Consider the following 13,608-nt stretch of genomic DNA (forward strand, 5'->3'; position numbering starts at 1 on the left):
CACCAGAGGGTTACACATCATGGCCAAGTTTTAGAACATTAGTGAACCCTCATATAAAGTCTACAAATATCTGAACACGTGTACCATGCCGCAGTAGTGTTTCCTTTGTATGAAGACGTAGCATTTTGTTGAGGGAGATTCTTCTATCAAGTACCATGAAGGTATATTCATCCACATTTGTATATTCAGGACCCAACTAGATCGGCAAGATTCGAGATCTTTCGAGGGTGCCTTGAAGAACAAATTTTTTTCGTACAGAGAACCATGTCATTACGGACATCGAAATTATAGGAGATTCCCTGCCGCAAGAAGGGCCACGTTGGACACCTTGTATAACGGTGGTCTCATCACAGTATGTTGTGCACCGAAGTGTACTGCACAGACATGATAAATTAATTAACACATCATAGCACATATACCATGTATTTCTGGCCATATGTCCGTCAGAACCTTCAGTTCTTTATTCTCTCGGGGATGGTTTCATGCAATTTCTTCCCAGTTAGCAAAATCCCCTGTATACTGTACACCGTATGCAGTTTAATATTCTAGATTTACAACATAAACTATACTTACCGGCTACTCCCTGCCACCACAGCCAAAAACGTTAAGGCATGTGTATGTGGTAGCACTCGACTCAGAGAGATTCGTGTTCTAGTTCTGCGGATGGCAGAAACTTTCGCTCCCGGTATTTTGGTTGGGGGTATGGTGCCATTATGAAACGTCCCCTTAGAAAAATTATACATGACTCTGCTTAAACTGACACACAATAGTTTTTAGCGCAACGCAATCTGACTTTCAAAAATCCCTACGAAAGAATGGCCCCGATTAACATTAACCTATACGTTTCACAATTCACTTACCTCACAAAAATCTTCGTTACTCAAGCTACTGCAATACAGCGAGCACCACTACTGCCAGCTAAATAAAAGATTCAAACTACGGAAGGCACTATCTACTGATAGGCATAGTTAGCAAATGAAATATTTTAATAGAGAAAAAACAATGTATTTACCTCACTAGTCATAATATATATAGCAGTTCATGACACCAATTCTTACAAATTTAAAAACTCCGCCATCTCTCTCCCCACGTCCACCACTGCTGGCGGCTCACCTCCAACTGCACAACGCTTCGCGCTGCCGCTGCCCAACACTAAAATGGCAGACAACAATGCAAACTAAACACAGACTGCGCATAGCACAGCCAGTGATTTTTATACAGAGCGCTACGTGGCGGCGGCGTTACCAATAAAAAAACCTAAACAGCCTACTTACACCATAAACATCTGCATCACCAGTGTTTGGGCTGTTGCGCCGAGTTAAAGGCCAAACAACACCGTGTCTCATGATGTAGAGGCATGTCTCTACTGATGGCTGTCTCTCGATTGCAGTTTTTAATCTCGGCGGACTATTGGATCTACTCGAGAGGAATGCGTCTCCGTTCAAATGGCTCTGAGCACTATGGAAATTAACATCTGAGGTGTTCAGTCCACTAGAACTTAGAACTACTTAAACCTAACTAACCTAAGGACATCACACACATCCATGCACGAGGCAGGATTCAAACCTGTGAACCGCTCGGCCACAACGGCCGGCTAATCCGTCTCCGTGTTTCGCGCTTTTCAATCATCCTTAGGAACACAAACGCAACATATGCAATACATAAGCACTTAACTAAGTCATCTGTACGCCAGAAATATGGTCACGATACTTCATAACAGGTTGGGCGAAGTATACAGCAGAACCCATCCGTTAGGAGCTCCCGCATGAGTACAATGCAAGGTTATTACATACGTCCCAATTTTTTATTTCCAGAGCACCGGAATGATTTGCTACCGTGTACATTGATAACACAGTAATGCGATATTCAATCACCAGGCGTTAGAGGTTCCAAGTTCGTTCGTTCTGAGACCACTGTGTGGTAGGATAACAATTCACACAACTAACCTTATTGGTTCATCGGTCACTTTGCTCGATCAACTTCCTATTACTGGAAAGAGCAAAATACAAAGAAACCTGTGTTTAAAAAGGTGGGAGACAGCAGCTGTTAGGGTTCCTTCCTTCAGAAGCGTCTTCGCGCTAGTTAGTGCGTTTCTGCGAGTCCACAGTCTCATGAGGGGTTTGATGCAGTCAGTCACTAATCCCCCCTTTTCATCTCAGAATTTCTCACATGTCTTTTTCTTCGTCGATTCTGCGCAGGAGCTCCTCTGCCTTGACTGACCACCTAATTTTCAACATTGTTCTGTGGCACCACATCGCAAAGGCTCCGATTCTTTTCTGTTCCATTTCCCCAGAGTCCATGTTTATGTGTCATACAACGCTGTGCTTCAAACAAAACCGTCAAAAAGTCCTTACTCAAAGTAAGGCCTCTGTTTGACACTAGTAGACTTCTCTTGGTCACGACTACCCTTTCCGCCAGTTCTAGTATACTTCTTATGCCCTTCTTGCCACATTCATCATAGGTTCTTTTGAGGCCTCGTTATCAGAATTCTTTAACATCACATACACTCCTGGAAATGGAAAAAAGAACACATTGACACCGGTGTGTCAGATCCACCATACTTGCTCCGGACACTGCGAGAGGGCTGTACAAGCAATGATCACACGCACGGCACAGCGGACACAACAGGAACCGCGGTGTTGGCCGTCGAATGGCGCTAGCTGCGCAGCATTTGTGCACCGCCGCCGTCAGTGTCAGCCAGTTTGCCGTGGCATAGGGAGCTCCATCGCAGTCTTTAACACTGGTAGCATGCCGCGACAGCGTGGACGTGAACCGTATGTGCAGTTGACGGACTTTGAGCGAGGGCGTATAGTGGGCATGCAGGAGGCCGGGTGGACGTACCGCCGAATTGCTCGACACGTGGGGCGTGAGGTCTCCACAGTACATCGATGTTGTCGCCAGTGGTCGGCGGAAGGTGCACGAGCCCTTCGACCTGGGACCGAACCGCAGCGACGCACGGATGCACGCCAAGACCGTAGGATCCTACGCAGTGCCGTAGGGGACCGCACCGCCACTTCCCAGCAAATTAGGGACACTGTTGCTCCTGGGGTATCGGGGAGGACCATTCTCAACCGTCTCCATTAAGCTGGACTACGGTCCCGCACACCGGTAGGCCGTCTTCCGCTAACGCCCCAACATCGTGCAGCCCGCCTCCAGTGGTGTCGCGACAGGCGTGAATGGAGGGACGAATGGAGACGTGTCGTCTTCAGCGATGAGAGTCGCTTCTGCCTTGGTGCCAATGATGGTCGTATGCGTGTTTGGCGCCGTGCAGGTGAGCGCCACAATCAGGACTGCATACGACCGAGGCACACAGGGCCAACACCCGGCATCATGGTGTGGGGAGCGATCTCCTACACTGGCCGTACACCTCTGGTGATCGTCGAGGGGACACTGAATAGTGCACGGTACATCCAAACCGTCATCGAATCCATCGTTCTATCATTCCTAGACCGGCAAGGGAACTTGCTGTTCCAACAGGACAATGCACGTCCGCATGTATCCCGTGCCACCCAACGTGCTCTAGAAGGTGTAAGTCAACTACCCTGGCCAGCAAGATCTCCGGATCTGTCCCCCATTGAGCATGTTTGGGACTGGATGAAGCGTCGTCTCACGCCGTCTGCACGTCCAGCACGAACGCTGGTCCAACTGAGGCGCCAGGTGGAAATGGCATGGCAAGCCGTTCCACAGGACTACATCCAGCATCTCTACGATCGTCTCCATGGGAGAATATCAGCCTGCATTGCTGCGAAAGGTGGATATACACTGTACTAGTGCCGACATTGTGCATGCTCTGTTGCCTGTGTCTATGTGCCTGTGGTTCTGTCTGTGTGCTCATGTGATGTATCTGACCCCAGGAATGTGTCAATAAAGTTTCCCCTTCCTGGGACAATGAATTTACGGTGTTCTTATTTCAATTTCCAGGAGTGTATTTCGTGATCCCCAATTCTGATTCGAGATTCTCGCTCTTGTCATTTCAGTTGTAAGTAGGCTGTTAAATTTTTTATGTTGGTAACGCTGCGTAGCGCTGTATATGCAAATCACTGGCTGAGCTGTGTGCAGTCTGTTGCTGGTTGGCATTGTTGGAATATTCGCTATTCTAGCGTTGCGCAGTCGCAGGTGAGCCACCAGCAGTGGTGGATGTGGGGAGAGAGACAGCGGAGTTTTGAGCGCGGATGATCTGGAAGTGTGTCCATCAGAAAGAGTAAATTTTTAAAACTGGATGTCATGAACTGATATATATAATGACATTTCAACACTATTAAGGTAGATATATTTTTTGTTTTCTATCAAAATCTTTCATATGCTAAGTATGCCTATCAGTAGTTAGTGCCTTCAGTAGTTTGAATGTTTTATTTAGCTGGCAGTATTAGCGATTGCTGAACTGGAGTAGTTCGAGTAACAAAGATTTTTGCGAGGTACGTGAATCATGACAGGTATAGGTTATTGTTAGTCAGAGCCTTTGCTTTGTAGGGATTATTGAAAATCAGATTGCGTTATCCTAAAAATATTGTGTGTCAGTTTACATTTGATCAGAATAAGTAAAGAGCGAAGTGTCTGAGTACGTTCAGTTCTGCTCAGCTGTTTGAACATCAGATAACTTAGAGGTTTTCCAGCACAGTAAAATATAAATTTTTCAATGGGGATGTTTCACAGCTAATTCTCAGTAATTTGTACTTCATTCGATTTACTCTCAATCCATATTCTGTTCATTGCATTCAACAGTTCGTTTAATTCTTTTTCACTTCCACTAAGAATAGCAATGTCATCACTGAATCCGATCATTGATATAATTTCACTTTGATTTTTAATTTCACTCGTGAGGCTTTCTTTTATTTCCGTCACTGTTTCTTTGTTGGATATATTGAACAGTCTTACATGCTTTTTAATGTGTGCACTTCGTTGCTGGTCTTCCAGTAATATTGTTCTTTATTTCCTCGGGATTTCGAACATCTTAAACCATTTTACACTGTCGAACACCTTTTCCAGTTGGCATATCCTTTGAGAGTGTATAAATTTTTCTTTAGTCTTGCTTCCGTTGTCAACCACAACGCCAGAACTGCCTCTGTGGTGCCTTTGCATTTCTTGAAGCCGAACTGATCGTCACGTAACAGATTCTCAATTTTCTTTTCCATTCTTCTGTATATTATTCGTGTCAGTAGCTTGCATCAATGAGCTGTTAACCTTATTGTACTATAATTCTGCAGTTGTCGGATAATGCAATCTTGGAAACTGTGTGGACGAAGTTATTCAGAAAGTGTGACGGTATACCGCCAGTTTCACACAATATACATACTAACGTAAATAAGCATTTTGTTGTTACCTCCCCCAACGATTTTAGAAATTATGATGGAATGTTATCTACCCGCAGCGTTTTGTGGCCGCGTTGTTTTGGGTGCCATGTGACGAATTGCGCGGCCCCTCCCGCCGAAGGTTCGAGTCCTCCCTGGGGCATGGGTGTGTGTGTTGTTCATAGCCTAAGTTAGTTTAAGGTGCGTGTCCGTCTAGGGACCGATGACCTCAGCACTTTTATCCCTTACGAATTCACACAGTCATACGTGTTATCTATCCCTTCCGCCTGACTTAATATTAAGTCGTCAAAATGTCTTTAAATTGTGATTTTAATACTTGGTCCCCAATCTCTTCCCTGGAGACTCCTTTTTCTTCTTCCATTACGGCATTAGACAAATCCTCTGCATCACAGGGGCCATGAATGCACTCTTTCCATCTACCCGCTCTCTCCTGTGCAATTAACACTGGAATTCCCATTTCACTCTTAAATTTGCCGCCTTTGCTTTTAATTTCACCGAAGATTGTTTTCACTTTGCTGTTTCCTGAGGCAGTCCTTCCGACAGTTAATTCTTTTTCGATTTCTTCACATTTCTCGTGCACCCATTTCCCCGTAGGTTCTCTGCGCTTCCTATTTGTTTGACCCCTAAGTGACTTGTACTTCTGTATTCCTGAATTCGAATGAATTATTTTTTAATTCTATCTTTCGTCGGTCAACTGAAGTACTTCTCCTTTTACTCATGTTTTTCTTTCACTTATCTGCGTAGGAGTGTCAGAATATCAAGAATCGAAAGGAAAATTAATGATGAAGTAAGAGCTCGAATGAAGGGAAATTATAAAGCGATAGATAGAATTGAAAGAAAATCATTTAAATGGTACGGACATATGATGGGAATGCCAGATCATCGGTGACCAAAGAAGGTTTATGAATGGAAACCACCCGGCAGGCGTAAGCGCGGAAGACCATAACATTCTTGGACAGACCATATAAATGTAGTAATTGAACATCTTAGCAACGACAGGGAAGATACGCTGGATAAAGAGGTTTGGCGGAGCATAACAAGATGATGTCATTAATTTATCTTTGTATTTATTAATTCTGCAATAGTAATTACCTTCCTTTCGCCTATGTTTTTCTTTCTATCTTCTGAGAGTCCACTTTTTAGAGATGTCCATTCCTCTTCAACCGAAATGCCTACTTGAGCTATTCATTACCTCAGAGATCTTCAGACGCGAATCATCATCACTGCTCTTCGTCATTACTAAATTGTGATCTGAGACTATAACAGCTCCTGTATACTCCCTACAATCCAGTATCTCTGCCAGACTGTAACATAATGTAACTGGAATATTTCTGTATCTACTAAGTATTTCCAAGTATATCTCCTCCTCTTGTGATTCTTGAACAGAAAATTCGGTGTTCTATCTGAAATTTGTTGCATAACTCAAGTGGTGTCTCTGCTCTCTCAAAACTGCAAAGGCCATATTCTCCCGTAACCCTTTCTTCTACTTCTTCCCCTACAAACGCATTCCCTTCCCGCTTTGGCTATTACATTTGCATCTGCCTTTACGTTCTGAATTGCCCGTTCAGTGTCCTCATATACTTTCTCTATCTCTTCGTCTCATGTTTGCGACGTCGACATGTGTACCTGAATTGTTCCTCTAACTCATCCTTTGTCATTCCTTACCATTAACAACGAATCCTACTCCTGTATACCATTCTGCTGTATACTTTATTCTCATCTGATCTGAAATCCTTATATTCTTTCCATTTCGCTTCACAGACCGTACCATATCTACATTGAGCCTTAGTATTTCCCTTGTCAGATCTTCTAGCTTCCATACCATGTTCAAATTTTCGATATTCCGCGTCCGGTTTCGTGGAACGTTACCCCTTCTTAGGCTATTCAGGCATTTTCTCGTGGTCAACTAGAAATCGAATACTACTATGACAGTGATCGTATTGTGATGGGATATTTTTTATCATCTTACTCCTTCTCTTTAAGCATGTACACTCCTGGAAATGGAAAAAAGAACACATTGACACCGGTGTGTCAGACCCACCATACTTGCTCTGAACACTGCGAGAGGGCTGTACAAGCAATGATCACACGCACGGCACAGCGGACACACCAGGAACCGCGGTGTTGGCTGTCGAATGGCGCTAGCTGCGCAGCATTTGTGCACCGCCGCCGTCAGTGTCAGCCAGTTTGCCGTGGCATACGGATCTCCATCGCAGTCTTTAACACTGGTAGCATGCCGCGACAGCGTGGACGTGAACCATATGTGCAGTTGACGGACTTTGAGCGAGGGCGTATAGTGGGCATGCGGGAGGCCGGGTGGACGTACCGCCGAATTGCTCAACACGTGGGGAGTGAGGTCTCCACAGTACATCGATGTTGTCCCCAGTGATCGGCGGAAGGTGCACGTGCCCGTCGACCTGGGACCGGACCGCAGCGACGCACGGATGCACGCCAAGACCGTAGGATCCTACGCAGTGCCGTAGGGGACCGCACCGCCACTTCCCAGCAAATTAGGGACACTGTTGCTCCTGGGGTATCGGCGAGGACCATTCGCAACCGTCTCCATGAAGCTGAGCTACGGTCCCGCACACAGTTAGGCCGTCTTCCGCTCACGCCCCAACATCGTGCAGCCCGCCTCCAGTGGTGTCGCGACAGGCGTGAATGGAGGGACGAATGGAGATGTGTCGTCTTCAGCGATGAGAGTCGCTTCTGCCTTGGTGCCAATGATGGTCGTATGCGTGTTTGGCGCCGTTCAGGTGAGCGCCACAATCAGGACTGCATACGACCGAGGCACACAGGGCCAACACCCGGCATCATGGTGTGGGGAGCGATCTCCTACACTGGCCGTAGACCGCTGGTGATCGTCGAGGGGACACTGAATAGTGCACGGTACATCCGAACCTTCATCAAACCCATCGTTCTACCATTCCTACACCGGCAAGGGAACTTGCTGTTCCAACAGGACAATGCACGTCCTCATGTATCCCGTGCCACCCAACGTGCTCTAGAAGGTGTAAGTCAACTACCCTGGCCAGCAAGATCTCCGGATCTGTCCCCCATTGAGCATGTTTGGGACTGGATGAAGCGTCGTCTCACGCGGTCTGCACGTCTAGCACGAATTCTGGTCCAACTGAGGCGCCAGGTGGAAATGGCATGGCAAGCCGTTCCACAGGACTACACCCAGCATCTCTACGATCGTCTCCATGGGAGAATAGCAGCCTGCATTGTTGTGAAAGGTGGATATACACTGTACTAGTGCCGACATTGTGCATGCTCTGTTGCCTGTGTCTATGTGCCTGTGGTTCTGTCAGTGTGATCATGTGATGTATCTGACCCCAGGAATGTGTCAATAAAGTTTCCCCTTCCTGGGACAATGAATTCACGGTGTTCTTATTTCAATTTCCAGGAGTGTATTTTTGAAGGATTTCTATCTCCACATGTGAAGTTCAGCGTATCTGAAATTGTGGTCTCAGAATCAAGCTGCCATTTGACGTAGTACGAGGAGTGTTCTTTAGGTAAGTACCGTTTTGAAATTAAGAAAAGACCTTCTAAGATATCTCAATAATTTTATATTTACATGAAAGCCTGTAGCTTAATCTACTTTTCTACATAATTTCCGTCAATATTGAGGCACTTGTCACAACGTTGTACCAGTTTTTGAATACCCTCCTCATAGAAGTCCGCCACCTGACTTGTTAACCACTGCATCACCACTGTTTTGACTTCGTCATCGTCTTGAAGACGCTGACAGCCCAGGTGTTTCTTCAAGTGCAAGAACAGATGGTAGTCACTGGGCACAAGATCGGGGCTGTACGGAGAATGATCTAGAGTTTCCCATCGAAAAGATGTGATGAGATCTTTGGTCTGATTCACCACATGCGCACGGGCATTGTCTTGCAGCAGAACCATGGCCTTGCTGAACTTCCATGGGCTGTTGTTTTGATTCTGGTGTAACGTACGCCACCCATGTTTCATAGCCCGTAACAATTTGTCTTAATAAATCATCACCGTCGTTATGGTACCGCTCAAGGAAAGTCAATGCACTGTCTAAACGTTTGGTTTCGTGCCCATCCATCAACATTTTCGGTACCCAACGTGCGCACAATTTTCGGCAATTGATGTGCTCGGTCACAATGCCATACACAACACTGCGAGAAACATTAGGAAAGTCATCCCGCAAGGAGAAAATCGTAAAGCGTCTGTTTTCTCTCACATTATTGTCCACTTCCTGCACCAAACTTTCATTAACGACCGAAGGACGCCCATTCTCTTGTTCATCGTGCACATTTGTGCGGCCATCTTTAAATGCATTCACCCACTTTCTTACCATTCCATCACTCATAATGCTTTCTCCGTAAACTGCACAGATCTCACGATGACTATCGATCACTTTTAGGCCTTTAGCACTATGAAATCTTATAACAGCAGGTACTTCACAGTCGGCGGGACTCACGATTATCGGTGACATCTTAAACACTCAGTACACAACGTAAAGTACGATGAATCAGCCTGTAATGGCGTCAGTGCGTAGATTAAGGTACAGGCTTTTATGTAAAAATAAAATTGTTGAGATATCTTAGCACGACTTTTTTAATTTCAAAACGGTAATTACTTAAAAAACACGCCTCGTATTAGGATTTTCGCTTGGTTGAGGACCGGTGTGATGCCCAATCCGTCTCGTGAGGACGACTGACAAACAGCGCCTCGGATCCGAATGTTGAGAGAATCGTGTCTGCACCAACCGACGCAACAAGCTGCCGACCGATGGTCCCGCTGGCGGTCGACGACACAGAGGCCGGTCAGCAGCTCGTGTTCCACGAGGCCTTCAGGCGGGTTTACTAATTTCACAGTGGGTGACCTCTCCCATATATTCTCTTTGTGTGCCATCGACGTCACCGACCATCCGTGAACTTCGTTGCAGCTTATTAGAAATACGTGACTGTCAATCTGTATAACTAGACGGCTAAAGCGGTGACACGATCACCCAGCGACACCTGCAGGTTGCGTGTCTAAGCGCTTCCTGAGGCTACAAAAATTTTGATTTCAGCATTTCAATTAATTATTGACCAAATATAAAACTATATATCACTTTTATTATGTACTGATTTAAAATCTTACTTTAAAATGTAGACTGAGTAGGTCATGTATTAAAGATAGAAATGGCGCTTCGGTTAGCCCGATTATATTCGTCTAGTATTTGCGACTTCCAATAAACTCTGAACATCATTTCTAACACCTTTGAATATAAGGCTCATCGGCCATTTGATCATCTCCTTTTGTGCAGATGAACAAACAGTGCTCGAACTCTTACGGGAATCAGCAAAAAGCCGCGAGTAATGAGTATAATGGGCAGGGGTACTATGAATATAGTGCCGGACAATAAGTTGGGAATATGGGTCTGAAGGGAGGCGTGCCAGAGATAAGTTGGGTCAAATGGCTCTGAGCACTATGCGACCTAACTTCTGAGGTCATCAGTCGCCTAGAACTTAGAACTAATTAAACCAAACTAACCTAAGGACATCACACACATCCATGCCCAAGGCAGGATTCGAACCTGCGAGCGGAACGGTCAGACTGTAGCACCTAGAACCGTTCGGACACTCCGGGTCGCAGAGATAAGTCCCTGCAGTCGCACTATCCTCTGTGTCCTCCATGGCTCAGATGGATGCCGGCACGGTATTTCAGCATATTCGGTCAGAGAGCTGGTTGGCCTCTGGAATAAAAAAACTGAGTGGAAGGATCCACAAACCGAACTTGACCGGATTTCATGTGACGTCCGCAACGGCCAAACACAAAGAACCAAATGTAAATAAAAAATCGATAGAGCGTTTGCCATGTAAGGAGGACAACCCGGGTTCGAGTCCCGGTCGCAGCACACATTTTTAACTGTCCCCGTTGACTTATATCAACGCCTGTATGCTGCTAGGGGTATTCCTTTAATTCTAGATTTTGAAACTTTCTCTCACTGACATCTCCCACAAAATAATTGAAGGAAAACAGTGTTTATGGTTTCATTTTCGTTGTTCATGCTGCAACGTCATGCTTAACGTTTCGATTTAATATTTTTGTACCACTAACTCTGTTTAGAACGCTTGCTAGGCAGTATTTACATATCCCACTGAAAGTTCCTGCAGAATTATATCAGCTAATAACACATGATTTAGGAAGGATTGAGTTAGTTCTATATAGAATTTGGGTTGCAGGGGAAGAAAGCTTTACTTGTACAATAAATCTAAAACGTACATATATGGCCGAGTAGATAATTGTAATAGGAAACATAACACAAGAAAGGAGATGCCGTAGAAGATCTTTTTCCACCAAGTCTCTTATTTGTTTCATGAGTCCATTCGCAGTTTCCTGTCTTCACCAGTGTCCATTTTCCAGAGGTGATGGAATGATTGGCCGTCGATATTTCCCTTCAAGTTGCCATAGTGACAACGCGTTTTGAGAGTCAGCTGTCATACATTTCTTTCTTTTTTCTTTCCATTGCATAGCGTTTCGATATGTGTCTCCCTCGTCATGATGAGTTGACTTGGTATTCTTTCCCGGCGCAATGATTCTTGGTAGTCTGGGTGATTTTGCCGCCGGATCATGAAATCAGTATAACTAAATGTTTCGGCCGTTCACGTTTACACCATCTTTAGTGCCGTCTTTAGGATTCCGGTACGCAGAGTACGTGCTATTTCCGACGTGCATAGTTTAAGAGAGGAACTTGGTGACTTCAAACAGATAACGACATTAAGGATTTGTACGTACACCTATAGTGATAATGTTTTGACTTGTCAGTCTACAGAACGGTTGTTTTCAGCCTGGATATCAGTTTCCGGGTGGACTCACAGGCGCAGCGCCTCTCTTCGTGATAGAAGACACATGGAGCCCCGAAACGTCACGTCAACTTTCGGATCCGGCAGCAAACTTAAGAAGACTACCAAGTTATAATGATAATGTTGAAAATTGCGAATACGTCTTACTGAAAAAAATATGTACATAAGCTCTTTAACACATTCAGACAAATTTTTCATTTCCACCTCCAATGAAGGTACAAGGTACAACAGAAAAGTATTTGGCGTAAGTCGAGAGCATTAGATAGTGGGTAAATCTGTTCATGCGTATTGCTCCAGAATTAAAGAAAAGGTCTTTCACGATGTACGCATGGTGCAGCTAATTATTTTAAAGTATTTTATAGACAGTAGCTAAACGCGAAAAGTAGATATGGAGAAAAATTTAAGGGTAATGCTACAGAGATATGCTTAACAATAAGACGATGAAGAAGGAATGGATTATCTTACGAAGAGTAAGTGAAGAGAAGCGTCAGTTGAGATAGATATAAGGTGATTTCAAGGGCGCTACACCAAAGTGGGGTAGCTACACTGGAACAGGAAAAATACAAAAAGAAATTTACAGAAAGTCAAAGAAAGTTATGCTCATCAGCGAAACGAAGACATCTGATGTGGTGAGGATGTAAAGATAACGAAATTAGTAGTGAATGTCAAGGCTCTAGTTGACAGCATCAGACAAATTTAATGAGTGACTAACATTAACATATTAGACCCGAGGTCTAGGAATGCCGGCACGGTAGCTCAGCGTGTTCGGTCAGAGGGTTACGTACCCTCTGTAATAAAGAAACTGAGTTAGTCGATCACCAACGAACTTCATCGGATGTCTTACGACGTCCGCCCCGAGCACTAACAACGAACAAATGCAAACAAAATGAGATAAAAAAAAGAGGGGGTAGCGTCTTTGATTCATAATCAAAACGTCTTCGGTCCCGGGTTCGATACCCGCCACTGCCTAAATTTTGATAAATAATCAGCATTGGCGGCCAAAGACTTCCGGCATAAGAAGTCAGCCTCATTCTGTCAACGGCCTTGTCAAAGAGGGCGGAGGAGCGGATAGAGGTTCAGGGCACTCTCTTGTCCTAGGGATGGGAAATTGCCCCTAAAGGCGGAAGAATCAGAAATGATCAACGACATGAGGATGCAGAAGGCAATGGAAACCACTGCATTAAAGACACGTAACGTGTATCCACAGGACATGTGGCCTGTAGATGTGTCAAGATGATCTCTCAATTGGCAAAAGATTCCGGAATAGTCCCCCATTCGGATCTCCTGGAGGGGACTGCCAAGGGGGAGGTTACCATGAGAAAAAGATTGAATAATCAACGAAAGGATCATGTTCTACGAGTTGGGGCGTGGAATGTCAGAAGCTTGAACGTGGTAGGGAAGCTACAAAATCTGAAAAGGGAAATGCAAAGGCTCAATCTAGATATAGTAGGGGTCAGTGAAGTGGAAGGAAGACA

The 13,608-nt window shown here is 45.0% G+C and overlaps 1 protein-coding gene across 1 annotated transcript in view; it reads right to left on the bottom strand.

Annotated features, from left to right (window-relative positions):
- Positions 1-13,608, bottom strand: part of LOC126278372 (uncharacterized) — a 538,771-nt gene that overhangs the window by 165,212 nt on the left and 359,951 nt on the right. The gene's annotated exons all lie outside the window — the stretch shown is intronic.

Source organism: Schistocerca gregaria, chromosome 6, assembly GCF_023897955.1.
Source record: "Schistocerca gregaria isolate iqSchGreg1 chromosome 6, iqSchGreg1.2, whole genome shotgun sequence".
Taxonomy (NCBI): domain Eukaryota; kingdom Metazoa; phylum Arthropoda; class Insecta; order Orthoptera; family Acrididae; genus Schistocerca; species Schistocerca gregaria.